Raw genomic sequence first — 26,523 nt, 5'->3', positions numbered from 1 at the left:
TTTGGTTGTTTTTTTTTTTTTTTTTTTTTTTTTTAATCAGAACCCCTAATTACACATCTAAGTCTTAATTTCACTATTTTTTCTCGCTTCCCTCTGTAATGAGATTTCAAGGTACCTGTCTCCTCAGACTTGAGAAAAAAAGACAGAGAAAATGAAATTATTTCTCTTTCTGCAAATCTTAGAGGTTGATGGCAGTAAAAAAAGTATTTTTGCCTCTTTAGGCTCAATATTCAGCTTCTAGGCAAGATCCCTACCCAAACTGGACTGGCCTGGAATGGTTAAGAATCTAAAATAAATAAAATGTAATAAAATTGAGAGAATTACCCAGTTAACTAAGAATTATTCATATGAATATATATTGCAGCTTGAAATACCGTCCCTCAGCTGATAAAATGTTTTATAGCATTGATCATAAAACCACATGTCATTTCCTTTGTTTATATTCTTTTTGAGCTTTGAGAACACACTCCAGAGATGTTGAATTGTCTCCTGAAATGACAAACCTACACGATTCAAGCGTTGTCATATGATAGGTGTACGAAAGAGCGGAAATCTCCCAGATCCTGCTGGCAGCAGCGATGCCAGTCGCGTTGGCTGGAGGTGTGAATGTTCCTGCTGGAGCCGTTGTGCTGGGAATGTACACCAGATGAACAGCTGCCCTCCTGGCTCTGCAGCACTTTCGGCCTGCTGAAATAGCTGCCACAGAAAGCTCTAAGAGAAAAGAGCACATAAGCACTATTTCAGCTGGAAACAACAGGAAGATGTGTTTCCCATTGTAACTATAAAAGCTATTTGAATATTTATGTAGGATTTATGCTCATCTCTATGAGTGAGGGATTTATATAGATTGTTTACTGTACATAAAGAGGAAAATACCCCAAATATTCCATTATGTTAGTTATTCCTCTACAAGCATCCATTACACAGTTCGTTTGCCAATTAATCTTTACTGTCAAACAAATGTTATTCTCCTTCTCCACTCCCAGGAGTAACTGTTTCCATCCTATGAAACAGTTTTGCAACGGGTGAATTAATGAAATTATGTTAGGTGATTTTGTTGCCAATATATATCTTGTATAATGGCTGCTGGGAACCTTGCTATTTAAGAATGACCATTTACAAAAAGACAAAATACAACAGTCTTCAAAAAGATTGCTTTTCTGGCAGATTATAACAGAGATGCATGTCTGAAAGAGGGAAAATGGGAGATAAAGAAATGGAAGTGGTTTGTTATTGCTCTTTTCTTCTCTTCCCCAGTTTTAGACTTTTAGTATGCTTCCTCCCCAAAGCTTCCTAAAGAAGCTGAACTGTGAAAGATGGAAGTACTTCACGTGGATAAAGGAGTTAACTAAAGGTAGAAAACAAGGAGCAAGAATAAATTATTAGGTTGCTCAATGAAAAGACATCACAGGAGAGTCCTTTGGAAATGAGTGCTAGTCCTGGGCTGTTCTACATCTTCATAATCACTTGTAAGGCGAGTGGTGGTGTAGTGAGAGTCTTCACTGATGTGACATTATTAGGGCAGTTAACTAAAGATATTGAAAGAATGAAGGTTTTAAATTATATATAGAACAGTTTCATCCTATAGAATGTCTAGGAAATTAACAAGGTGGATGACATTCAGTATAGATTAAATTAAATCAAGGTACACAGGGAAAACACCTGATGCTGTATGCACAGTAATGGGTTCTGAACTGTTTACTGTCATGATAGCATTATCACAGCTCTTGAAAACATTTAATCAGTGTTCAGTAGCAGGCAAAACCCACACAAAATTAGGAAAAGAGCAGGAAACAAGATAGAAAATTTGATCATTGCAGTTAACCATGAGTTCAGTTGAATGGCTAGCACTTCTCTGCACAGAAGAGAGGGAATTGAGGAAGGGATTATAGAAAGCTGTAAAATCCATGAAAAAAATGAATTGGGAATTACTGTTCCTTGTCTCCTATACAATTCCCAGGAGCCAGTTAAGAAACCCCTCAGGCTGTAGACTGAAAACAAGCAAAAGAAGTAACTTCTTCCCACAGTGTGCAGTTAAACTCTGGAAGACACCACTATGGGATGCTGTGGATTGTTACAGGCTTACATGTTCTAAAAACAATTAGAAAAATCAATGGAAGAAAATCCATCTACAAGGGTGCCCTGCCTGGCTTAGAAAGCTGCTATATATACATCTACCCTGTCTTACCTTCTTTCTGAGCCTCTGCTACTGGCTGTGCCAGGGGCACAGGATTGTTAACACCTGACTCAGGGTGGTTGCTGCTGGCAGGTGATGGGTACAGCCAGGAAGGTGAAAGAAGCAGATTACCTTTCCTCAGAGCTCTGGAGGTCCAATTACAACAGGTAGCAAAAAGCTAAAAGGTAAGACAACTGCTTGATGCACTTGCAGAAATGAAGTGGTGATTCTGGGAGAAGAAGAGGAGTAAGATACAGTGAGAATGGAACTGCGAATGTTGAAAATCATCTGGACTATTGATGTTGGCTTTTGCAAGAAAGTGTGTGGCACTGCATTTTATTTTCACTGAGTTACCTGTTTGAGGCATGTGAAAATTGCTGCTGCAAAGAGCTGAGGTGGGTCATCACCTGCCATGGGGACCATGGCATGCATGGCTTAGAGCCAGGAGTGCTTCACCTCCTATTCTGCACAGACAATCTTCAGCAAGAAGCTGACTTGTCAGGGCTTTTTGCATGGAGATAGGACTGACTTCCATGAGTGGGGTTTGAGTTCACAGTCACATTGCCTATGAAACCTCATGTGAGTGGAGGTTTGCAAGGCTGGATCCACAAAGAGCCTGGTGGACTTTGGTTATATTCTTATCTGTTTAGGTAAGGATTACTTCATTTTAATCAGTTTGTTATTCAAGTTTATATTTGTCTTATGAAGAACAAGAGTTTTGCTTTAGTCTCCGAAGAAGAATGCAAATAGGTGGGGAGTGTGTTTTTTACGTATTGAGTATCTGGTGGCTTAAAGGTTGAGCTCAGTTGCATAACTTGAGGGCTGTATGCCTTGATGTAGGGAACGATTAAAAAGAAGTCATTGTTTCTGGTATTTCCTTTTTTTTTTTTTTTAAGTAAAATTCAAATTTGAAATATCTTTTGAGCAACACTTTGAAGTACAGTGTAGCTCCCAGAGGTGGGTAATCTTCATGCTAATTTACTATACAACAGTGTGCATTATTAAAGCACATGTGAATGATTCATCCAGTGAATGAAGAAAAATTATTCCAAATTATTATTGATGAGTTAATCAAGATAGCCATGTCAACTTTCTTTTGTCCATTAGTGTGAACAGTATTTCACAATCATCATAATAAGAGCCAAATGTTAATGGCTGAGGTAATCAGACTCTAATGAAGAGCAGTGAAAACTGCTCTCTTTAAATAGTTTACAGTTTTCCTAATCACTGGAGTGGTCAGTTGGTCCCATGATTCTTCATATTTCATAATGTATTTCACTATCAACTTTTTGTTTTCATTTACTTTTTCTTTCTTCAGAAGGTGAGTAAAAAAAAAGAACATTAAACCGTGTAATAGCAAAGCAAATAAAACTGTTTTTGTAACATGAATCCTTTCTAAAAGAAAATGATTTTACATCTGGAATTACAGGCAGGTGGGAGCTTCCTTCTACCTTTAATTTTTGTTCTTCATATAATTCTTTTGTTGAAAATAATCACTGTAATTTTTAAGAGCTCAGCACAAACTTAAACCTCATCCAGGAGACAAAGTCCTTGACCAGTTTTGGGGAAGAATATTTTAGCTGCTATCTGTGTTTCCCAAGTAGTCTGCATGTGATCCACAAATAGGCAGTTCAGGAACTGGTTTGTGGAACTGATCCTGTGAGTAAATTTACTCAAGTCGCTTTTCAGGTTCTGCATCTTTCTCCTTGCTTGTATACTTGTCTTTCTCTCCCTGTAGTATCTGAGACTGTTCTTTGAAAGTATGTTTTCTCCTTGAGTGTAACATTTTAAAAATTATACAGTTGTGTGTCATTTTAGGCCAACAAACTTGCCAAGTGCTTGTAGTTCTGACTGGTCCACAAAATATCCATCTAACTTCCCCTTTATTTTCCAAAGGGATGAAACTTTCTACCACTATCTTATGAAATAGAGATCATTAGTGTAAAAGATCAAAAGCCAATAAACTAGAGCCACAGAAATGTCCTAGGTCACTGCTGTAGTAGTAGATAGCAATAAAAAGGGGAAAAGTAAGCTTGGCCTGGGGGAAAATGCCTTTCTGACTCCAATGTTTCTTTCCAGTTCTCTTCCCTGGACAAAAACCTCACTGTCCATAAGTTTCTGATTTGATGGATTGCTCTGAAGGCTAGAAGGAGTAATTTGAATAGTTCAGTTACAGTTTGTAAGGTGGGACAAACACAATCTTATTTTGCTGTGCCATGTATCTGCAGCAATCCTGGAGACTTTTGGACCAGGACATGGCATCATTGAGTCATTCCTCAGGCTGCCAGGGACCAAGCACCAGCCAGGGAACAACTTTCCACCAGCAGGCCCAAGCACAGCTGTTTGCCAAGAGACATTGACCCTGCACTTGTATAAGGCTGAGGTGTCAGAGCAGAAGGTAGAAACCTTCTGCTTCTACTGTCAGATACATGTCAAACCCATTTGCCCTTGAGGGGGACTATTGGGCAGGAATACAAAATCTCCAAGTGTTTGGAGCCTGCCCGGGCTACCAGGAGGCAACAAACATTTTTCTTTTTATTTAAAATCTTTTATCTGAGACTAAACATTTCAGGAATGTTCTTGGAAATCTGATGGAATAGTAGTTTCTGGGGATGCATCAACGTGTCAATAATTACAGGAGCTGTTTGCTGTGGCTCTTACCTACTCCACCAACCTGAGATCATAGAGACAGTGTCAAATGAGAAGTGAGAAGGAAGATCTGACAAGGTGTGAGAAAACCCTATGCAGATAGTAAATATACACTGTATTTAGCACATCTTGCTCTTCCCTCCCCAAAGATCCTCTTGGATTGTTCAAATTACCAGTCCTGTAATGTAGGTCACAAACATGCTAACAAATAAAAAGTAGAGGCAAACATTTCATTTTAAATTGTTCTAAATTATCTTAGATAAATGTCCATGTGTATACACCAGCATGGCATTAAGAAGGCCAGGGGAAGATGGTATTTTTCCTGTTAGGGGCTTACCAGTAATAAGTTTTCATGTTTTGTTAGCTTCTATTGCTAAGCTGAATTCACCATGGTGTGTGTGCATTTAATGTGCTCTCTAGGGGTGGAGGAAAAATGCAAGCAGTTTTTGAAAGTGTGGCCTGTCTAAAGCATAAGGCTACTTGTGACACCAGACAGTGTCACACATACATCAGAAGGCCCAGCTTGTCCTGGCCTGACCTTCAACTTTTGAAGTCAAGCTTGCCTGACAAGCTATAGAATAGAGGTAGTGTTGTAAATTCAGAATTCCTCTTATGCTGGGTACTGCAGGTTTTGGAAAGTGAATTTCATAACTAGTTCTCATTTTATGTCCTGAAATGACATGTTCAAAACATAGGATGTGGCCTTTCCCAGAGTCTGGTGGAAGTGAAAATCACATCTGGAGCCAAAGCCAATGGTTTAACACATCTGTACTGGGAATATTACACTTTTATGTTACAATCATCTGGTGTACTTGTATACTGTATGCCCAAGAGTAAACTCTCTTATGGTGTTTTATACAATGGTAAACTTGGGATGAACTACCTTAATGGGAATTTCCTGAGTTTTAATCTTTATTCTGTCACACTACTTATCCTTTCTCACATACTGCTTTTTTTTTTTTTTTTTTTTTTATAAACACCATTAACCATAAGCTATCAGTAGGATACTCAAATTATCACCTGGGTAAGCTTTTGTATCCTTTTTATCTGTTCTTCTTTGCATTATCTGACCTTTAGAAAAATATGATTAAAATACATTTTAAGCTGTTCATAAATGATTTTAAATGAATTGTTTACTAGATACACGACATTTACATGCAGTGTGAGTTACTTATGCATGTGAAAGAAGAGATTAAGAGAGCTGTTTTTATTAGGCATACAATATCACATTTATGTTGTGTCCACCTGCCATCAGTGGCCTTGTAAGACCTTTGATGTTAGATTTACAGGTTACAATCAAATTTCTTGCCCATTGCTGTGCTGTTGATGGTTTTACTTTCATAAACCCTTGTTATCTTGAGATAGTTTTTTGTGAACTTCGTCAGAGATGCACACTGTGATGCTGAATTCTACTGTATCTCTGTGAGCTGGTAATTTCCACCTATTCGTGGCCCCATCTGGTTCCTTCAGAGGCTGCTGCCTTGTGTTCAACCAAAGCTTTGCTTTTACACACTACATAGTATAGTTTGTGTAAATGTATATATTGTTCAGCTCTCATGCTCTTAGGAATCAATTACTCAGTAGCAAAGGCATATCTTACCTCAGGAAAGGAGGTGGGGCAGTGATGGTGTTCTGGAAAACAGCAGCCTGATGCTGTATTCCTGCTGGAAGTTCAGCACCCTGAGCTGTAGGAAGAAAAAGCAGGTCTCCAGCTTCTGAGAGAAAGTGCAGCCCAGGAGATAAGGCAAGCCTGCACAGAATATTTCATGCCCATTCTCTGCAACCCCCTTTTGTATCTTCATGCATGTTCCTTCTCTCTTTGGAACAGTCCTGTTCTATTACATATCTACTCAAACATGGCACATAAGCAGCTGGCTGTAAAGCAGTATGAGACTGAGTGTGTATGTGCGAAAGACAGAGGTAAAATAAGGTAGGTGAAAGCCCTCCCCAAGTTTTTTGGACCACTCTAGTGTCTTCCAAAGGCATCAAAATCATGTTTACAGTGGCATTGCTTCTTCCTGACTTTGGGGCTTCTATCATCAAGGTGCTTATAAAAAACATACAGAATTCGATCTTGGATTTTTATATTTTTCTGTTATTTCTGTGCTTGGCTTGGCAGATGTTCCTGTGTACCCATTCAGTCTGCTTCCGTGCATCTTCTGCAGACACTAATGTGCAGCATATAGTCCTTGTAAGCATGTTGGCTTCCATTTATAGGCTGCTGTCATTTCTTCTGCTCCCCTGCTTCAAATCCCTTCACAAATAGGGGTACAGTGATGCCCAGTATCTCAGAACTCACAGTATGGGAAACTTCATACTTAGACAAGTGTCTTTGCTACAGCCAAATCCTCTGCCAGTTTTATTTGGCTGTGATAACACTAGAGCTTGCTGTATTTGAGAAATATGTTCTGTCAAATGATTCAGTGGTGTTTTTTCTTTCTCCAAAGGTTCCTCATTTTTTTTTCCAAAACAAGAAGGTAACTGGTACAGGGAGTACCACTGACCATCAAAGCATTTGTGCTTCATGGACTTACCTGATGGTTGATGTTCATATGTCTTTGCTGCTTTGATTCAAGCATATACTAGGATTGAATTTGGCTAATTAACATGACAAAGTCAATGTCAAGACCTGTTGCAATGAAGAGAGAGAGAGTGTTCTTATATGCAGGGTAGTTTCTCAACAGTCTGGCTGCAAAGAAACGTTTTCCCTCCTTGAATTGTGTAGGTCACGTAGTCATGAGGAAAATAGCTCAGTGGTGATTAATTTGTTGATTTTTTACACTGGTTTGTTTTCCAAAGAATTCCTAAGAAGGCAACAGAACTGTAATTTATCCTTTTCCCATCACAGTCTTGTAGCTTAATTTTTCAGAAAGTACCTGGGTAAGGTGTTTTTAATTCCTGAAGTTCTGTTCAATTACTTCAGCTGAGGAAGACTGGCACCTGCTTAAAGCTGCACCTGGTAATGCCAATGTTTTCTTTTTTTTTTTTTTCTTGAGAGTGGGATTACCCTGTCTGGAGGATCTCCCATCTGGCTGTCTGCAGATTTCAGCTGGCTCCAATGGCCATACCCTGCTCCAGCTGCATCTGTGCAAGGTTTGTTACCATAACTTCATTGTGCTCACCTGCATGTCATAGAGATGGGTCTTAAAGGGCCTCATTTAGTCCTGACATTTAGAGGAGTTCTTTTTCCTGACTATGAGGACTGGCATAGTGCTGTGGTTTGATACTCGCCAAATGCCAGACACCCATGAAAGTTGTTCACTCAGCCTCTCCTGCTACAGTTGGGCAGAGGAGAGGGAAAAAAAATTAACAAAGGGCTCATGAGTTAAGGACTGGGAGAAAAGCATTCTAAAGGCAAAACAGGTTCAAATTTAAAGGTATGAAGTAAATTTATTATTAACAGAGTCAGAAGAGGATATTGAGAAGTAAAATAAGCCTTTAAAATACCTTTTTTTTTTCCCAGCCCCTCCCTTCTTCCTATTGACAGCACAGGGAGACAGGGCCTGGGGGTTTTGGTCAGTTTTCACTTGAGATCTTTTTCCGATCGCTCAGGGAGAGGAGTCTTTTTTTCTGCTGTGCCGTGGGCTCTCTCCCATGGGCAAGCAGTCATCCCAAAACTGTTGTGGTGTGGGTCACTTGTCCATGGGGTGTAATCTTTTAAGGATAGGCTGCTCTAGTTTGGAAGCAAGGGCCCTCTGTCTCTGGAAGCAGAGGCCCTCTCTCTCCATTCGGGTCCCCCACTAGATCACAGCTTTCTCTGTGATCCACCTGCTCTGGCATAAGCACTTTTCCCAAGGGCTGAGAGTGGATCTCTGCATCCCTGTGGACTTCATGCATCACAGGGGGTCAGTTTGTTTCACCACAGTCCTCACCACGGCTTGCAGAGGAATCTTGGCTCCAATGCTTGGAGCACCTCCTCCCTTTCTTTCTTTTCCATTGACCTTGGTGCCTCCATGTTTTCTCTCTTGTGTCCTCACTTCCTCCTCTTCTCTGACTAGAAGAAAAACTGCTGCTCGTGGGTACCATTGCCAAGTTCCCCTAATTCAAAGGTTACTGCAGGACCCCACAGCACTGAGAAGTTGATCTCGTCCAGGCTCCGTGCTGGGGAATCGCTTGCCGTGTTTCCGCTGTCAGGCGGGGCTGGGAAGGAGAAGCTGCTGCCATCCCTGTCCTTCTGCCCGCGGCGTGGCTGGCATGGGGTGGCCAGGCAGGCAAGGCTCACTGAGATGGCAGCTGCCATGGCGGCGTATTGCCATGGGCCACGCGGGCATGGTGGTGGCCACGGTGGTGGCCACAGTGCCTCCCCACCCCAGCGTGCTCTGTTTTGATTTTCTTCTTAAATATGTCATCACAGGGCCATTACCAACCTCTCTAATTGGGCCAGCAGTGTATCTATCTTCAGAGCCATCAAGGATTGGCTCTGTCGGATATGGTGGGACCTTCTAGCAGCTTCTTACGGAAGCTACCTCTGCGGGCCCCCACTACCAAAAACCAGGCTGTGCCAAATCAACATGCACGTCTGTTGACTCCTGCAGGTTTTTATCTGGTAAATATCTTTGTATAATCAAAGGAGTAGTGCCTGTGCTTAAACTAAGTGACCAAAGCAGGGCCCTTAGCATCTGTACAGCTGACTTAGCAGGACCACTAACTGATGTCAGTATTCTTCATACTGTTACTGCCACATTTTGTGCTAATTTTGTATCACTAAAGAGGTTTCTGGATGTAACTGTTGTTGGAGTAACATGCAGAAGAAGTGAATTTAGGCAAAATTCCTAATCTGTGTCCCTGTGTCCACCCTGCTAGCATCTTGAGTTTATGGCAAGTGTGTGTTATAGGACTGGACTAATTGCTGGTATTACCGTAAAGCTGTTGGCCTCCCTTTGCCTGGCTGAAGGATATTTTCCATTTTTTTCAAGGTAAATGCAGGTGGTTGGCCTTGCTGCGATTGCTGCATGGGGACATCAGTAGCAAAGTTTGTCAGTGAATCCTGAGGCTGAGGATGAGTGGTGTTGGTAAACTTGAGCCATCAGCTGTCTCTTCATTTAAGAAAATTGTTCCAAGTTTGTTGTAGTTCCCTGCTGTAGAGAATTAATTAGTTATGAAATTAAATGCTTAACAGGATTATTTTGGAGCTTATAAAATCTGTATAAAACCAAATAGAAACGATTCAATAGTTCATATAAAGATCTTCTTCCATGAATATTTGATCTCTTTACTACAGTCCTCACTACTTCCTACATCTCTGCTTAGGGAAAATAGAGTCCTAAAATAATAGTTTTAAATCTTTAATTTCTTTTTACTACGTGATTGTGTAGTTCCAAGAATACAGCATGTTAACAACATGACACTGTCTTCCAAATACAGCTTTGCTGAGGGATGTCTTTTTCTGACAGTTGATATTTGGGTTTGTTGCTCCTTTGGCCCCTCCCTTTGGATCTGTGGGTCTTTTCTGCCAGCTTTGGATAAAAGGAGTGTGTGTTTGTATGTGTGCAAGAGTGTGCATGCAGGAAAGGGGGTTGTCCTTTTTGGTACTGCTGTGTCAGTATAATAGGGGTTTTGTTATGGGTTTAATTGATAAAATAAATGTCTCCTCTTTGATAACAAATACTGCAGTGTTTTTTAAACGTTAGCTTGCAAGTTAAGACACTATGTTTCATTAATAAAAAAAATATATTTCTAGTGATAGCATTTTAATTCACTTCTAAGTGCTGTGGATTCCAATTCTATAGAGTTAGGTTTTAATAAGATGATACAGCTTTTCTCTTCAATGACAACTACTCTATTTTATTGTTCAGTACTCATCTACATTTTAAAACAAACTGAATACAAAGGTTTTGAACAAGAAAGAAATACCAAAATACCTTTTATGACTGCTCTTCTTAAGCAGGTAACTTTTTGAAAGGCTATATTCTTGAGTCTCCAAAATATTTAAGTTGCTGTCATGTGAACTCCTGTGAGAGAAGGAAGACAGAGAACTCAAGTGCCTCATTCTTATGGTGTAAAATGAAGTTTGTGGGTGGACTTTTCACAGAGCTGCATTATGCTTTGTCTCCATGTGACATGCTGGTTAAATGGACAGGACAAGCCTTTGTAGTTTTGCAATGTCCCAGTGTTCTTTAGCACATAAGAAGAGCGCAGTATTGGTGCAGCTGTTCATAAACTGGTCATTGAAAACCTTGTTCAGGGCAAGACAGAAAATGCTACATCATAATTCTGAATCTGAGTTTTGAAGATGCTTCTGGCAATGTGAAACACTCCCTTTCCTTAAAAACATGATTACCTCTAATCCTTGTTGTGTGATACTGCAGATGGAGACAGTACTAAGCATCTATTAGCAATTCAGATACACAGGGCTGAGGTTGAAGTTTTGATCTTTTATGTTCTCCGAGGATCTCTGAAGAGTATTTTTGGCCTGGGGGTTTTACACAGCCCTATTTTGTGAGAAGTGCTGAGCTCCCATTTCTTTTCTTTCTGCTTTGCTGAGGGTGGAGTTCTGAAAGCCACTGCTGAAAACTTCAGTTGTAGTTTGTCTTTTTGAAGTAGTTGCATTTTAAGTACTTAGTGGGCTTAAAGTATTCTAATTTCTCTGGTAATAGTAAGTGCCTTCCTTGACCGGTAGAAAGGAGACTCACTGACAACACTTTCCACACTCACTCCCCAATTCATGTAAAATCTCATACCTCAGGGTACCAGAGCTGTTCTTCAGTGCTGACTTGGACACTAACCTCTTACTTTAGGAAGGAAGGGTTTGGCCTGAACTGATAACTGGAGATGCTTGCTAGAAGGCTGGAGTGTATAAACCAATAACAAGATGCCATCTGTTGCAGCTGCCACCTTGCACCAGGTGCTCCTGTGAGTTTTTGCTGTTTGTAGAGGCCCAAAGAGCTGGTGCCATGCAGGGAGAGCAAACTGAAGGGCCAAGAGGATGTCAAAACATGTGCCCACCTGGGGGGTTTCATATGTCCTGGAAAACCCATATAAAAATGCTAGGTTTTATCTGATACCATCTCACATTCCTTACCCAGGTTGTGGGGTGGGAGAACACCACTTTGTGGCATTTTAACCCTCATCTAGTGAAGTCTAGATGTTTGTCTGGTAGTTCTGTGTATATTTTCAGTATACAGAAAATTTTGAAATTTTCTGTATACTGAGAGATTTGTTTTCTGTGTTGTTGTGGGTTTTATCATGATCATTGAAATTCAATATAAGAGGACAAATCTGTCCTTGCTATTATTTTTTTTACTCATGGCTGGTTGGTTAAGGAAGCAGCTATCCTGGAACAGGGTGAAAATATCAATTGGCATGTAGATCACATTCACACATGTATTTTGTCTGCTGGATGTGTACAAATATGTGACTCATGAGATAGTTTCTGTTGCACTGGCTGCTGTATAAAAGATTTAAGCTTGGAGCAGTTTGTTTAATTAATTCCACTGTAGCAGAGCCTGCTGCTAGTATGTGGCCAGAGGCACAGAGACAAAGGAGGGTCTTCAGAACGTGTTAACTGCGGAGCTGCGGGGGCGGCTTCACAAAGGTCACAGCAAAGAGCCCATCCCAGCTCGGGGTAAGTGATCTCCCTGCAAGAGAGAGTAAATGCTGCTTTCACATACGTGAGGCTCTTATTTGCTCACCACGTGACAGTACAAAAGAGAGTCAAAATTAGTTCATATATTCATTCTTTTAGTTTTTCTTTTTTCTTGATGACTCCCTGTAATTACTGAAAACTAATATGTTTTCCAACATTAAAATATTGGATGGGCTATCAATATTCTAGTGTACTCTTTCATGTTCAGAATGTGGAAGGGGGTTGCTAGAAGATAACTTCCTGTATTTAATTAAGAGCTTATATATACGTGGTAGTTTTCAGAAAAATGAACTGAATAATCTCAGGATATTTCAGAGTGCATAGTATATTGAACCATCCTACAATATCAATACTTGATATTAAAGGAAATATTTAAAAACAGTAACAACCCCCCCTCCCCAGTCATATGATTATTCAGTAATTTCACCAGTTAATTTTCTCACATCTGTCTATTTAGGGTTTTTTTCTTACAATCAGAAAATAGTGCGTATAAAAACTCCGTTGGTCCTTTTATCTTTGCACAGGGTCACCTGGAATGATCTCAGCATTGCCATACAAGCAGCAAAGAGCTGCTCATTTTAGTGTCAAACTTGCTTTCTGGCCCAACAGGTACTGGATTACATGCTGACGTTCCATTACTGTCAATTGTATATTTATAATCTTTAAAGCACCTCTTTTCAGAAGCAAATTAAACTCCTTGGACAGGATTTGTAAAGTTATTATGGTTCCTGAAACACAGATAATCTCCAGCTGGGACTTTTAAAATATTAATTGGGACTTCCATATATTTCTGAGAATTGAGAATAGTACATTGCATCTGGAGGCCAAATGAGGCCTCACTTCTTGAGGATAGCATTTAGGAAATGCTGTCATTTGGAGATGTGTCCAAAAGCATGTAAATATTTTGCTGAGTAAGACCAGACTTTAAAACGTGTGTTTTAGTGTTTTGTGTCATTTGGCTGACAGACCATGCTTTCAGTTCTGGGGAATGTGTGTGCCTGGCTGAATTTCAGTTCCATGTTTCCTGAATACGCAGGCTCTGAGCAGAAAATGGTGAACCTTACTGCTAGCACTAATGTATGAAAGGAAGGTTTTATTACAAGCTGCCTGATGTGTCACCCAAAGTCCCTTAAAGTAACCACTCTGCTGGTGAGCCTGGGCTTGCCTGAACTTCATAAGCAAGCAGCTTTAGACTCTGTGTTTTTCATGTCCTAAACAGTCTGAGGTGATCTCTCAGACTCACACGTAAAGACCTATATAAACGCTACATATTCCCAAAAGTCTATCTTTGTGGGCATCCTTGCTTCTTGCTGAAAAAATAAAATAATGCCATTAACATATTTTATAGAAAAGTTAGCCCATCTTTGTTTTTTTTTCCCATCTATTTCCTTCTTACCCATGAGAAGAAAATCAACCTTTTGATGACCAAGGTATGTTTACCTGTGATACATGTTATGGTTTTGGAGTTCTTGGCACTGCCAGTACAAGAGGTTTAGGATTATGAACAGCTTTAAGGTTCATCTATTTAGCAGAAAAATTCTCTGCAAAGCTGCTGTTGCAGTATCTTTAAAGAAACGGAACTATTCTAGCCTTATGTTGGGATTAGGATTAAGGATTAAATTTCTCTAACTTTCTCACATTTTGATATAATTTAGGGTTGAATATACTGCCATTGGAACTTTGCAGGCAGTGTTTCATCACAAAGGTATTCACTGTTAGAAGACAACTTAGATCTCATTCAGAAGCACATTGCATCCACAAAAATTACAATGTATTTGTTAAAATTAATTTTAATGGAAAATCCTCAATACAAGAAGATGAGCAGCTTGGTGGCTGAGACCTGTTTAGGGCCACAATGCACATGCAGGCAGCACCCACTGTTCAGCATGTGCCACATCCAGGGGGTCAGCCTGGAGCTGCTCTGACTCAGGTGAAAATGCAATGTGGCAGAGCATCCTTGCTGCCAGGCAGCAGCATCCAGCATATGGCAGGTCCACCTTCTCCCTTGACTGGAGTCTGGCCTGAGAGCACATGCATTGGCAGTACAAAGTTTATATAATACACAAAGAACATTAATTCAATTATGACAACTGATTGAGTGGAGATTCAACTATTGAAACACTGAACTGGGAATTCTGATTTACTTGCGTGAAGATAATTTGTACATCAATCCAGCACAACCCTTGGATGGTTATTTATCTGTAAGCTTGGGAGCATCCCTGAGGAAGTATCAAATGGGACATTTGCAGAACCATTTATAAAATCTTGATAGTCCTGGTGAGAGATGAGGAAGCATCCTTGTTGTTGGAGACACATGATTGGGTGCCTGATTTTTGTGTTTTTAGAAAAGAAACAAGCAAACAAAATGTGTAGGGTAGAATAAAAATCATAGTGGTAGAAAGATTCAGCAGAAAACCTGACATTCTTCTGGTGTTCCACAGAACTCGTAACAATAAATGTTGTTCTACTGCAGTGTGCCAGCCATCTAGGGTATTCAGATCAGCAGTGGTAAGATTCATGGTCCTGCAAGAAAATTTATAATCATGACAAAAATTGAACTAAATCCAATTCCCCCCCCCCTTTTTACGTATTTTATCTTGAATTGTATCTTATGTGACAGGACTGCAATTAATATCTCTTGAAAAACAGAAGGCTCGTTAAATTGGCCTTGTTATGGTTGCTGAGGTGCCGTGCTGGTGCTGAAAGGGATTCCCCCATTATCTGTGTTTGACACATACTCCTAATCAACCAGGCCAATTCTGCTTTATCAAAGGTCTGTCACATGAGGGGAGATAATATTTATTCTTGTACTAGCGTAAAAAATGCAGGTTGCACTGGCAGATACACAACCCTCTATCAGAATCGGTCAATCGGTCATGCAGAGCAGTTATTGAGGTGTTCCCCTTCTGCAGAGGCAATTCCAAATACAGCCCACTTCACCTTTCACCACTGGGGATCCAGGTCATTCCGGTTTTTAAAACCTCTTCTTTCAAGGAATATTTATGAAATGAAATCTCACAGCAAGAAGTGCCAAAGGGCAAGATTAATATCGATTCTGCAATTTCCTCCACAATTTATTGATGAAAAAAAATCCGTTGGCCCTACATATCCAGTTTGCTTTGGAAGCTTGTTACCAATATATATACTCTCCTTTCTGAGAGTCATAATATGTGTCACAATATTACCTCATTTGCTGAAAATTTTCTGAACACTTGGTTTTGCTTCATATTGATACTCAGTTTATCAGGGACAATAATTTTCTCTGTTTACAAACTGCTCATAGAAAATGCATTCGGTTTAACTGTTTCAGTCCATTTGGTTTAGCAACACTAATAAACTAACTCAAGGCTTAAGAACATCACCTGTAAAAGGCTTGCCCAGATAGTTTAATACTATTACAGTGTTAAGCGCTCAAAAGAAACATTTGTAGCTCTAATGCAGCCTCATATGTTTGCATGAGAAGATACCTACCCCAAACCACAATCTAAATGCTCTCTTATTTACATGTAAGAAATTTTGGGTAAGAAGCTAGATCCATAAAATTACATATATATGTGTGTGTGTATATGTATGTATGTATGACCTATATAAATGCTAGACATATTTTTATTCTTCATTCTTTTCCTTGTATACTTAGAGCATCTCTAACCAGAGGAGGATGCTTCCTTGTCTCCAGTAACACAAAGCATTTTCTGATTTGAGGGAAAAGATAGGAACTGGGAGGAAGGGCAATTGTCAGTGCTCACGCCAAAAGTTGGAATGATGCTGCAACACCCTGCCCAGGGATTGATTGCTAAAAGAATGTCAGACAATTGAGGCAGAAGGGTGTTGTTTTCTATGCAAGTCATTATTTGGTTGTTTAAACTTTTTCTTTTCGGCAGTACAATTTCTGAGATTATCAGAAAATTGAGAGAACACCGACCTGCATTTTGCCACAGCAGCACTGCCAACATCCACCAATATTGGCAGATACTTCAGACAATGAAGCCAGGAGAAGACAAGTATCCTTCCTCCTCAGGAAGAGATGTGGGGATGTGTTTACTGCAGAAGTTGCCCTCACATCAAGGAGGAAGGTGAGGAGTTATAAGGGTGCTGAGCCCAAATGAAAGCAAATACTGTCTTACAAGTGCCTGGAAAAGCTTTTGCAGCAGAGTCCTTATGAGCACAGCTTTGTGCCAGAGCCCTTGACCTCCCTCTTCCTTTTGTTTTGGGGCTGATGACTGAAATGCTGGATATCCAGGAATCAGATGATTTCCCAGTCACTATTCTGTTCCTGGAAAACCTGCTTCTGCTAATGAGGGCCTTATGTTTCTGATTTGCTTCACTATACAGAAAAGTTTCTCCTGGGACTGTAATTCAGAGGACAGCATTTGTCTCCTTCTCCAAGAGATGATTTGAGTCCGTGAACTGATGCCAAGAGATTGGGTCCTTTATTTGCTGTTGCAAAGAAAACTTCCCTGTTTTCTTTCTTTCTTTGTCTTCTAAGGCAAAAAGCTCTTTAGTATTTCTCTTGTCCCACACAGAATGATGAGAGAATGGTTGTATTTTACAAATGAACAGAGACACAACACTGCACTAGAAAGACTTCAGTCTGATTGTTCTTAGGTACAGTGTGCAGAATGTTGAAATATCATATGGAGGCATCTTATTTTAAATTAGTTAGTCACAGCTTGGAAATTATTAATACAATTTTCAGTCAAAACATCCAAAACAGATGAAGCTAAAACAAATTGAGGTTTCTGATCATGAAGATAATAATCTTTCCTTTTTTGCATGCTCATCTTCAATGAGCTCCAGTACTGGGTGTACTTCTAACATCATGTATCTTGATGCAAATTAACAAGCTATTATAATGCCATGTTTGTTTATTCATGTCTTCTTCAGACTTATTAGATGAAATATCCTGAAAGTCAGTATTGGAAACAGAAAGCATGGAGGTAAGTTTTTGATTAGTAATTGGTTGTAAAGTTGATGCTTTTGCAGACGTAGATCATCAGTTAAATAACCATGATTACAGACAACAAAGAGGTCCTGGTGGGGTATTCTGTGCCCTCTGAAACATAACCAGTCCCATTTGCACAAAGTTCTTGCAGGCTTGTAGAGCTGCTGCCTTGTACTTGCAATGATTTGCTGCACCATGGTAGTCTGGGGCAGCAGAAACTCCCCAGGCATTGCTGCGCTGGGAGCAGTCAACACCTGCACCTTACTTTGAGGGGAGGAACAGCTCCTGCCTTCAGTATGGCTTGGAGCCAGACAGACCTCTTAGTTATTTACAGGACTCAGAGCTGACACCTACATGAACTGGAGTTTGCATGGATTATCAGAGCACAGCTCTGCTTGTGCTTTCAAATTTTCATTCATTTTTCTTGCACAATGTCTTAAGTGTTTTACAAGATGTGGCAGGAAGGATGCAGAAACATATGGCCATGTTTCCTGCAGTAAGTCTATCTTTCCCACTGTAGTGGACTGAGGTCTCAAAGGGAAAGTCCAAGAATTGATAATGGCTGGGAATAATTCAGTTACTCAAAACTGAGTGAGCAAATGCTGAGAAAGTTGTAATTCCAAGCATGGTCTGATGCAAGAGGTTGATGTACTGTAGGCACTTCTTCATAATTAGCAAACAGTGGCCAATTTCTTTCCTCTAAGTCTTCCTAATCTGAAGGAAAGAATGGATAGAAGAATCTTGCATCTGCAAAGCTCAGAGCTGTGCATTATTCCAAAACAGTGGGGCTAAAAATACAACTTTAAGTGTTTAGAGAAAGATAACCCTTTAAAGAGCCTTTCATTTAGAGATCTGACAAATGAGAGAAATGGAAGTTAAGATCTCTGTTTGCACTGAGAGCTGATTTCTTGAGGTCAGTGACATTGGGGGCAGTTTTAGCTGATCGTGAAGAACTTATGTTTTTTTTAAATAATTGCACAGAGGCATCTCAATATTTTGTTAAAATAATTTAGTGGAACCAAATTAAGTGGTTTATCGGAAAACACTGAGGCAAAGTATTTGTGTTTTGAATGTTAGACTGTAGGAGTAAGGTTGGTATTTTGCCAGAAAATGTGATTTTGGGGAATTCTGTGGAAATTTCAAGAGATTATAAACAGAAGCTGACAAGCAAAAGGTACAAAATCCAATGCTTTTGTCAACTGAAATATACTTACTTGAGGAATACTACAGACATCAACAATTGAACAGTGCAGGGAGTGGAAGAGTAACTCCTGTTTATCCTTTAATCCCCCTTAATTTCCTTCTGATCAATCTAAGTATCAAGATGACTGATTTCTAACTGCACCCAGCAAAAAAGAGATTTGTTTCTTTTTCCTCTTTAAATTTTAAGCCTGGTGTGGATTTTTGGAAAGGAATGTCTCTATGGAAATTGGCTATGCTATGCCAATGGATGTAGAATTTTCGAAGGATGGAATTCAAAGAAGTTAGACTTCAATGCAGCACCTTATCTAAATATTCCCCACAGGTAGCTACATATTCAGCTGAATGCTGCTAAATTAATGGCTCTCCTGGGAGCACTGTCCTTACACTTCAGAATATCAGAAACGTTTTCTGGTTTAATTCCTTATACATAAGGAAAAGCAGAATGTGTTCCAATAGGAATAGGACAAGAAAATGGAATGCACATGTGTGAGAAGTTTAACATATGTTTAAGTGCTCAAAGTACTGCAACCTGTACTAATAAAAATTACGGAATTAAAAATTTGCAATTGCTTTTTCACTCTGAATGGTTGTTGAATGGCTTTCTAGTCTTGTTTGGAAATACATTTTCTTTTAGAGTTTAAACAGTATTTCAGACTGCACAAAATATATAGTTCTTAGTTGTAGAGCAGAGAACAAGTCATTATGCTGGAAAACTACTCTGTCTGCCTGAGTTTTCTCCTAGTTTCTCCTAGCTATTACAGACAGCTTGAAATACCTTCCTTTTTTGCACTTATGCCTATCTTGCATCTGTATTTTCTATCCTATAGATCATAATATATTAAAACAGTATGGCAGTTAAAAGTTATTGTGGCAATGTATCAAAGTTATTTCAGGAGTAACCTGGTTTTAAATTTTCTATTAATAGACGATATTTTTATAATAAGTTTTTTTGTTTTTTTTTTTCCGGTAGTCATTGCTCATCAAAAATTGTGATGAATTGTGAAAGATTTTTGTGTATCTCCAAAAGGGTAGCTCAGTGCATTTTTATTGGCTCTAGGCCTAAATTTCAGCAAGTGTGTGATCAAGTATACCGGAAAAATCCTTTGTCCATTGCTAAACCTTATGAAATTATAGATCAAAAGAGTTTTCCTATCTTACACGGACTGTGGTACCATTCATGGGCTGAAAATGACTGTCAAAGTAATAAAACAACTACTGTTTGGGAAAGATTAAAAGCAGCAGCTGGATTGTACACATTCAACTTGAAAATCTTTCTCTGGGAAGGTGGGTGCTTTAGAAAATGATCTGGTTTTTCAGTTGATATATCATGATTGGCAGCCCTATAAAATGGCTACTGACACAGGAACTTACAAAAGAAAGAAGCCTTTTTTTCCCCCTATAAAGAGCATATTCTGCTTCTTGCCTTCTCCCAGATTGGACTCTGCATTTGGAAGTGAGATGTAATGCATCATGGTGATGATGGCTGCCAGCCTTTCCTCTGTTTTATCCAATTTACCTATACTAGGTTTTTTTTCCTGAAATCTTTCCTGCTGTCAGTTTTCTGCAGCTTGTGTTTTAACCTATGCTCATTTTACTGTTTTAGTTTTGTTCCTTGCATTCATCTGTACATTTTGCAATTCTCTCTAAATTCAGTATATTGTCACATCTGTTTTCATGTTAATTTTCCAAGATCATAATCCACTGGAACAATACCAAATACTTTTAATCTCATTCAGATTCTACCATTATCCCTGGTATAGAGGAGTGAATATTTTTAATTGTCTCCATACTTCTAGCCGTCCTGCTCCTCAAATTAGCATGTGTGCGATCTTTGAAACTTTATTTATGCAAGGTCAGCATTAATGATTTCTTTAATTAGTTCCTTTCTCTCCATTTAATTATCTCTCTTCTTTCTAACCATCCTGACTTTCTTGTTCTTTTAAATCAAGTAGATTATCTTTATATCTGTATCACAAGATTTGGCCATCTGCCTTCCACTTGGTGATTTTTCCCAGATTGTAGTTGTCTTTGGGGTTTTCTTTCGTGGCATCTTTTTGATGTATATCTATTTCTTAATGTCTTCCCTCAGATATTTCTCACTACATAACATTAACTTGGAGAGTAGTTTATCTTTCTTGCATCCTGACAACACCATTGAAAATGAGCTCAGTGGTTTGCCAACCTTTTTCTCCCTGCTTTCTGATTCCAGCACTCCTCATATTGTAATTTTGGGTTCCACATTCTCCTGTAAGCATTGCTGGACCTCTCCTCACCTCTGCTTGGCCAGATTTCCAAATATAAGATGTATTTGTGTTGTTTTCCTTAGGATTATGTGCAATGGAGAAAGGAAATGGACAGCTTTGTTTCACTAGATCCCATTTTCCATGCACTGGTCTTAAAACCATTTGTGTGTTTGGCTTTTGTGGGTCTAAGAATGGGTGTGCATCGCATAATTGTTCACATCAAAGCCACTGGTGGTGACCATGCCAGGCCTGCAGCGTGCCCGGTTTGTGAGCAAGTACAAGTTCCTCTTGCTCATTCACACACTGGACTCTGCCCCAGCTTCACCTAAGGTCAGCAGTCTTCTTCCTATCTGTGATGAAGATGGAAAACTTCAGCTGAGAGCCAAAAACTACTGTCCCTTCTGATCTTTTTTCAGTGCCCTGCCTGAGAAAAACAAGCTCCTACAGTAGGTGACAGTTTCAGAAGGAATGGTGTTCAGGAGAGCTGCTGAGCAGGAGAGGTGCTGGATGCAGCCTCTGGTGCAACGGCAGGCACTGATCCAGCCCCTCGGCAGTTCCCCTGCTTAAAACTCTACTCAAATCCACAAACACACTCTCTGAGTGCCTTTAGCTTCTTTTGTGGCTCAAGCTCTAACAGCAGCACCAAGCCTCACCCTTGCTGACCGTGGACCTTGAAGAAGAAAAGAACAATATCTGAAGTTCTTTTGAGATCTTTCTGAAGGGGAAATACAGATAAAAGCAAAGCTCTTTGTGACTGGTTTTTTTTTGTTGTTGTTTTGTTTTTTGGTTTTTTTTTTGTTTTTTTTTTGGGTTTTTTTGTTGTTTTTTTTTTCACTATCTACTTGAAAGGCAGTGGGTCAGAATTAAGGCATTTTTGCTGCGGAGGAAACGTGTGGGATGTTGGCTGCAAGCCAGTAGCCACTAACATCCCCGCTGCACCAGGAATACTTGAATGAAGTGGGCGTCAACCTCGGGAGAGCAGGCATTTGGTAACAGACTACCTACATCAGAGGAAAACCTCTTCATTGAGATTCAAGGAGTAAAAATACTGAACGAAGATAAACAGGTTTGGCAGATTCATCTGAGGGACAGTGGAAATGGAAGAATTATCATCCAGTCTGGAAGATCATCCTCTAAGCTCCTGTGTTTGTCAGGTCCCATTCATCCTGCAGAGAAGAGATCCATACAGTTGCTGACTTTTCTGACAGTATTAAAGTTTTATCTTCCAGTTCTGTTTCCTCAACACAAAGAATGATGAAATAACATCCAGAGCTTTCAGACAGTAGTCCATGCTCTCGTCAGTCTTCTCGGGTTTTTTTCCAAAACCAGAATAAAAATCTGAAGTGTGTCAAATGCCTCTATAAAATATAATTTATTCAAGCACTAATTTTTCTTGTGTCCAGCTGGATATCCACTGGAAAAATAAAAGTAATTTCTAGAGTTTCTTTGTATCACTAAATTATGATTCTGAAAGATCAAATAGAATACTCCCAGTGTTACCATTGTTATCTGTCCTAGTTAAGCTATCTTGTTGAGTCAGTCACCAGTACTATCCAGTCAAAATATGAGCGCATTTCCCTTGAATCAAGTCCATCATCACGACATGACATCTATGAAACAGTTTCTCTTTCCACCTCCAGTAAGCCACAGATTTTTTTGGTCTGAAACTGTGAATCTTGTTTCCAGTGTGTGTAATTGAAAGAAGATTTCCATCTTCTTCCATCACTGAATTATTAGAAAGTAATATATTCATTTTTTCAAACACAGAAATGACACGGATGGAAAAAAGGAAGTGTTTTGGGTAAGTGTTGGCAATGGACAAAAGTGGCCATAAAAAGATTGAATGGCTAGACTAGAATATCCCAAATATTTTAAAAAGCTCTTCTCCTTGTAGAGAAAATAAAGAGATCCTGGATCAGTGACAAAACTACTTCCGTGTAAATCTAAATGCTTATGTGGTAATAACAATTTAGATTTTGGATGCAGTTGTGCATGTTGAGTCTGGTCTAATAACACTGAGGTTGCAGAAAGCTAAGGGATCTACAACAGCTAGGTGACATGGATGAAAAACAAGTGAATTTGAGCAGGATTTGGGAAAACTAGACCCATGAACTGGAGCAGGTCTATCAAAGTAAGGTAATTATTGGTTTTAGTTTTACTACAGGTAATAGCTTTGTTTTGACAATCTGCCTTTCAAATTCTGGTTTTGGAAATGACCTGCACAAGGTATTTGTGGGCAGTTGATTTGCAATGTCCTACCCCCTGGGCAGAAAACCTGGGGCAGGGGAAAACAACTTTAATGCCTCAGGGCTGCATAGTTCCTGTGGCTGGCAAACTGGAAATCACCAACTGACCAACCCAGAGCAGGTCTGGGTGGGTTGATAGCTAATGTCTGATAGGAATCAAGCCTGAAAGATTAGGGAGAGAAATATACTTGCTAGAGTAAAGCTAATTGTTGGACTTATAATGAGTTGGAAAAGTGAATTATGGTTGCAGCTTGAAAAAAAATTGTGAGGCTGACAGGCTGCAGCCAGGAGAGCCCATGGACTGACAGATACCCTGGAAGTAGCAGTTGCCAGCATAAATGTGGACATCTGTGAGAAGACACAGAACAGAGCTGGGAGTCAAAGTCTGAGATGAGGAGAAGAACCTGGAAGAAGGCTGAAAAGGCAGCAAAACAGGAAAGAAGGAAGGAATGATGGAGAAGGTTTGGATGCAATATTGGAAGATACTTACACATTTCAGCAAGAAAAATGGTCTGAGGGGTAACATGCTCAGGAAAATGGAAGAAGAAAATGTAACTGTAATGACTTTCTCAGTAAAGTATGCTTATTTTTCTGAGATCCTGGGGTGGCAAGCAGCAAATTAGCAAATCCTCAAAATTAATTTGGAAAGCAACCACACTATCTGCTCTGAGAGAAAAGTTTAAACTGTCTAACAGAGTTTTTGTAAGGAAAAGGAAAATGTGCCGGAGGGTTCAGTGTTCTTAAGAGCAAGTGATGAACCTTTGAAAATAGGATTTTATAATGGAAATGCAGAGATCATTAACTATTGTAAGCACCTCTGACACCTCTATAGTAAATTACATTCAAATTAATATAAAACTGTAAAGATTCTCTGACAGCTTTGATTATGTAAGTTGATTTTAGTAGTTAAATGTTGACTTTGTATAATGCATTCTCCAAATATTATACTGAATGCTGCATCATATATAACAATTACCATGTCACAGTGCTATTTTGTGTAAATTAAATTATTGACAGCAATATAATTTTGTATTCACTTTATTATTTTGATCCATTTTTCTGTCAAAATATACAATGAGTCTTCACTAGATTTAGAAACCAGAAAAACTCTTTAGATGGTGAAGTATTATTCTCCATACATTATTTTTCCTTAGCCTGTAATGAGATTGGGGAAGGAGGGCAAAGCAACATTTCATTCCTCCTCTGACACTGTGTGTGTTTTTAGACACGTTGTCAACTTTAAATTGTGTTTCAATAATTGTGCATATCAAAAAGTCTGCAAAGTCCATGGCAGGCCTGGCCAGGCTGTCCAGGCAAGTGGCAGAGATGTTGTTTTTAGTGTTCTCCAGCACAAGTGCTGTCCTCAATCACAGCATGGAATATGGTGTGGTTTTGAGCGTAGATTATTATAGGTTGGACTTGATCATCTCCAAGGTCTTTTCCAACCTAGTTGATTCTGTGATTCTATGATTATTCAGCCTAGCTTTAAGGAGATTCTATTGTACATCCCAGGGTGAATACTTCCTGTTCCTTGATATCTCTTATGAGTTAAGGTGAAAAACAGCATCTGTGTGGAGCAGCTCTTTCTTCACACCTTCTTTTCCCATGTCCTTTTGGAGGCTGTGGGGTAGGTATGGCAACAGTGATTGTCCATCCTTGGATGCCTGGAGAGTGCTTGCAGGTTGTGGTTTTAACTACTTGTAATGCAGCACTTAGGGTTTTCTCATTCACCTTTCTACAGATGCACAGCCTGTTGGCTCCTCACGACCTGCACAGCATTGGAGTGCAGAAATTGGACCACAAGCTCTGTCTTCCTGCTGGATCTCAGCTCTTCTCCAGGCAAGTACCCTGACTCCCAATATGAAGGCAATGCAGCTGTCTCACTTCACATAAAGCCCAAAGCCTTAATCATAAAGACATGGGGAAGCACTGAGAGTGACTCTGAAACATGGTTTTCGGTGCTATCCTGTAAGACTAAAGAAATGGGCTGAGGTGCTTTTAAGCAGAAAAGAGGATTGAATCCAGCACATCACATACCATGGGCAAGAACTCTAACTCTGGGTACAAAAATTCCCTCCATTCTGAGTGGTGCTAGGAAGACTCAGAAAATGGTCATTTTCTCAGCTTGTCCAGACCAGGGAGGCTGGGGTGCACATGTCAGTGGGGTTTAGTTATGGCTTAGGTATAACCAAGCCACAGTCACATCTATATCTGTTCAATAATAAAAATCAAAGACACACTGGCACTCCTGAGAGACTGGGAAGCAGTTTCTGGTCCTGGGCCAGTGAATGCAGACTTGTTTGTACCTGTACAGCTGTGGGCTAACTACCTCTACCCAGCTCTGTGCCCTTAATGCCCTGTGAGCCTTAAACTAAAGATTATTTTTCAGATGCTCTTTGCATCGTTTTTATACAGCTGCATGGAACATGTGGAAGCAAGGGGACTGAGAGGAAAGCTGCAAGTTGCCAGCATAGCAGGGATGGGAGAGGGGATGAGAGGTAATGGGAGAGTATTCTGAGTTCACCATTTTTAGCAGTGCTCTCTAAATATGCCAAAGCTCATTTGTCTGTTGTCCTCGGGTTGGGAATACATAAATAAAATATATGTCCTTTCTGTTACAGCACAAAATTACAAAAACTCATCTGATACCAATCAAATGCACTTAACCATTGCACATGCACTTAATTCAGTATGAAATATTATTACACTCTTAAGTCTGCATGCACCAAATTCCCTTGTGCTCCATTTTAAGGGACAGAAGCCTGGAGACACTTGGCAATCTCTCTTGGGAATTGCTGCTAATGCTGAGAGTAGATGTTGCATCTTAGCCTGGGTCATTCATTTTTCCCTTTGCTTAGGCTGTTTGTTGTTGATCTACACTGCACATTCAAGATCTGCAGTGTGGTGGCAGTAGTAGTAGCATAAGCATGGAAAAGAATCGGTTTGCTTGAAGACTGATCTGTTTTTATATTATTCTGATAGAAAAGCCTTAGAGTTCTGTCAGCCTTGCCCTCCTAAGATACTGCTATTGGCTTATATTCTGAAGGCAAATTGAGCTTATTAACAATTATTGCAGACACAACTGTTGAAGTACCGTGTCAGAATGACCATTTCTGTTAGCTGGAACATTTATAAAATGCCAGGAAATCATCAATGGGTAGAAGAATTGCTTTTTTCTTGCCTAACATTAATAGCCATCTCCTCTGAATGCTTAAATTGTAAGGAAAGATCTCGTCTTTGCACTTTTCTGCATGTATTTTCATGTATCTTCCCCTGTATGAAGCTGTTTGACACACTAACACATTACAGGAGTAGAGCTCTAATAGAACCAGCTTCACTTGGGACTAGACAAATAGACTTGGGTCTTCCTATGGCACAAGCTAAGCCATGATGCTGATTTTCTTATTTGGCCTAATTTCTTGTTTGATCTGCCAGTGTGGGAGTTAATTGTATAAACACAGAAATATGGGAGACTGGGA

At 39.7% G+C, this 26,523-nt stretch overlaps 2 long non-coding RNA genes across 2 annotated transcripts; one reads left to right on the top strand and one right to left on the bottom strand.

The window, feature by feature from the left end:
* Nucleotides 1-424: 424 nt before the first annotated feature.
* LOC128810552 (uncharacterized) lies at nt 425-7,880 on the bottom strand. Its single transcript, XR_008438063.1, has 3 exons — nt 7,702-7,880; nt 6,426-6,510; nt 425-711 (listed from the first exon to the last, which is right to left on the bottom strand). It is a non-coding gene; the product is annotated as an uncharacterized LOC128810552 (long non-coding RNA).
* Nucleotides 7,832-24,877, top strand: LOC128810555 (uncharacterized). The gene is made up of 4 exons (XR_008438071.1): nt 7,832-7,918; nt 16,292-16,483; nt 17,295-17,347; nt 24,786-24,877. It is a non-coding gene; the product is annotated as an uncharacterized LOC128810555 (long non-coding RNA).
* The last annotated feature ends 1,646 nt before the right edge of the window (nt 24,878-26,523 follow it).

This window comes from Vidua macroura, chromosome 8 (genome assembly GCF_024509145.1).
Source record: "Vidua macroura isolate BioBank_ID:100142 chromosome 8, ASM2450914v1, whole genome shotgun sequence".
Lineage (NCBI taxonomy): Eukaryota > Metazoa > Chordata > Aves > Passeriformes > Viduidae > Vidua > Vidua macroura.
Note: the sequence above shows the minus strand (reverse complement) of the source record. Positions and strands in the feature narration are given on the sequence as shown.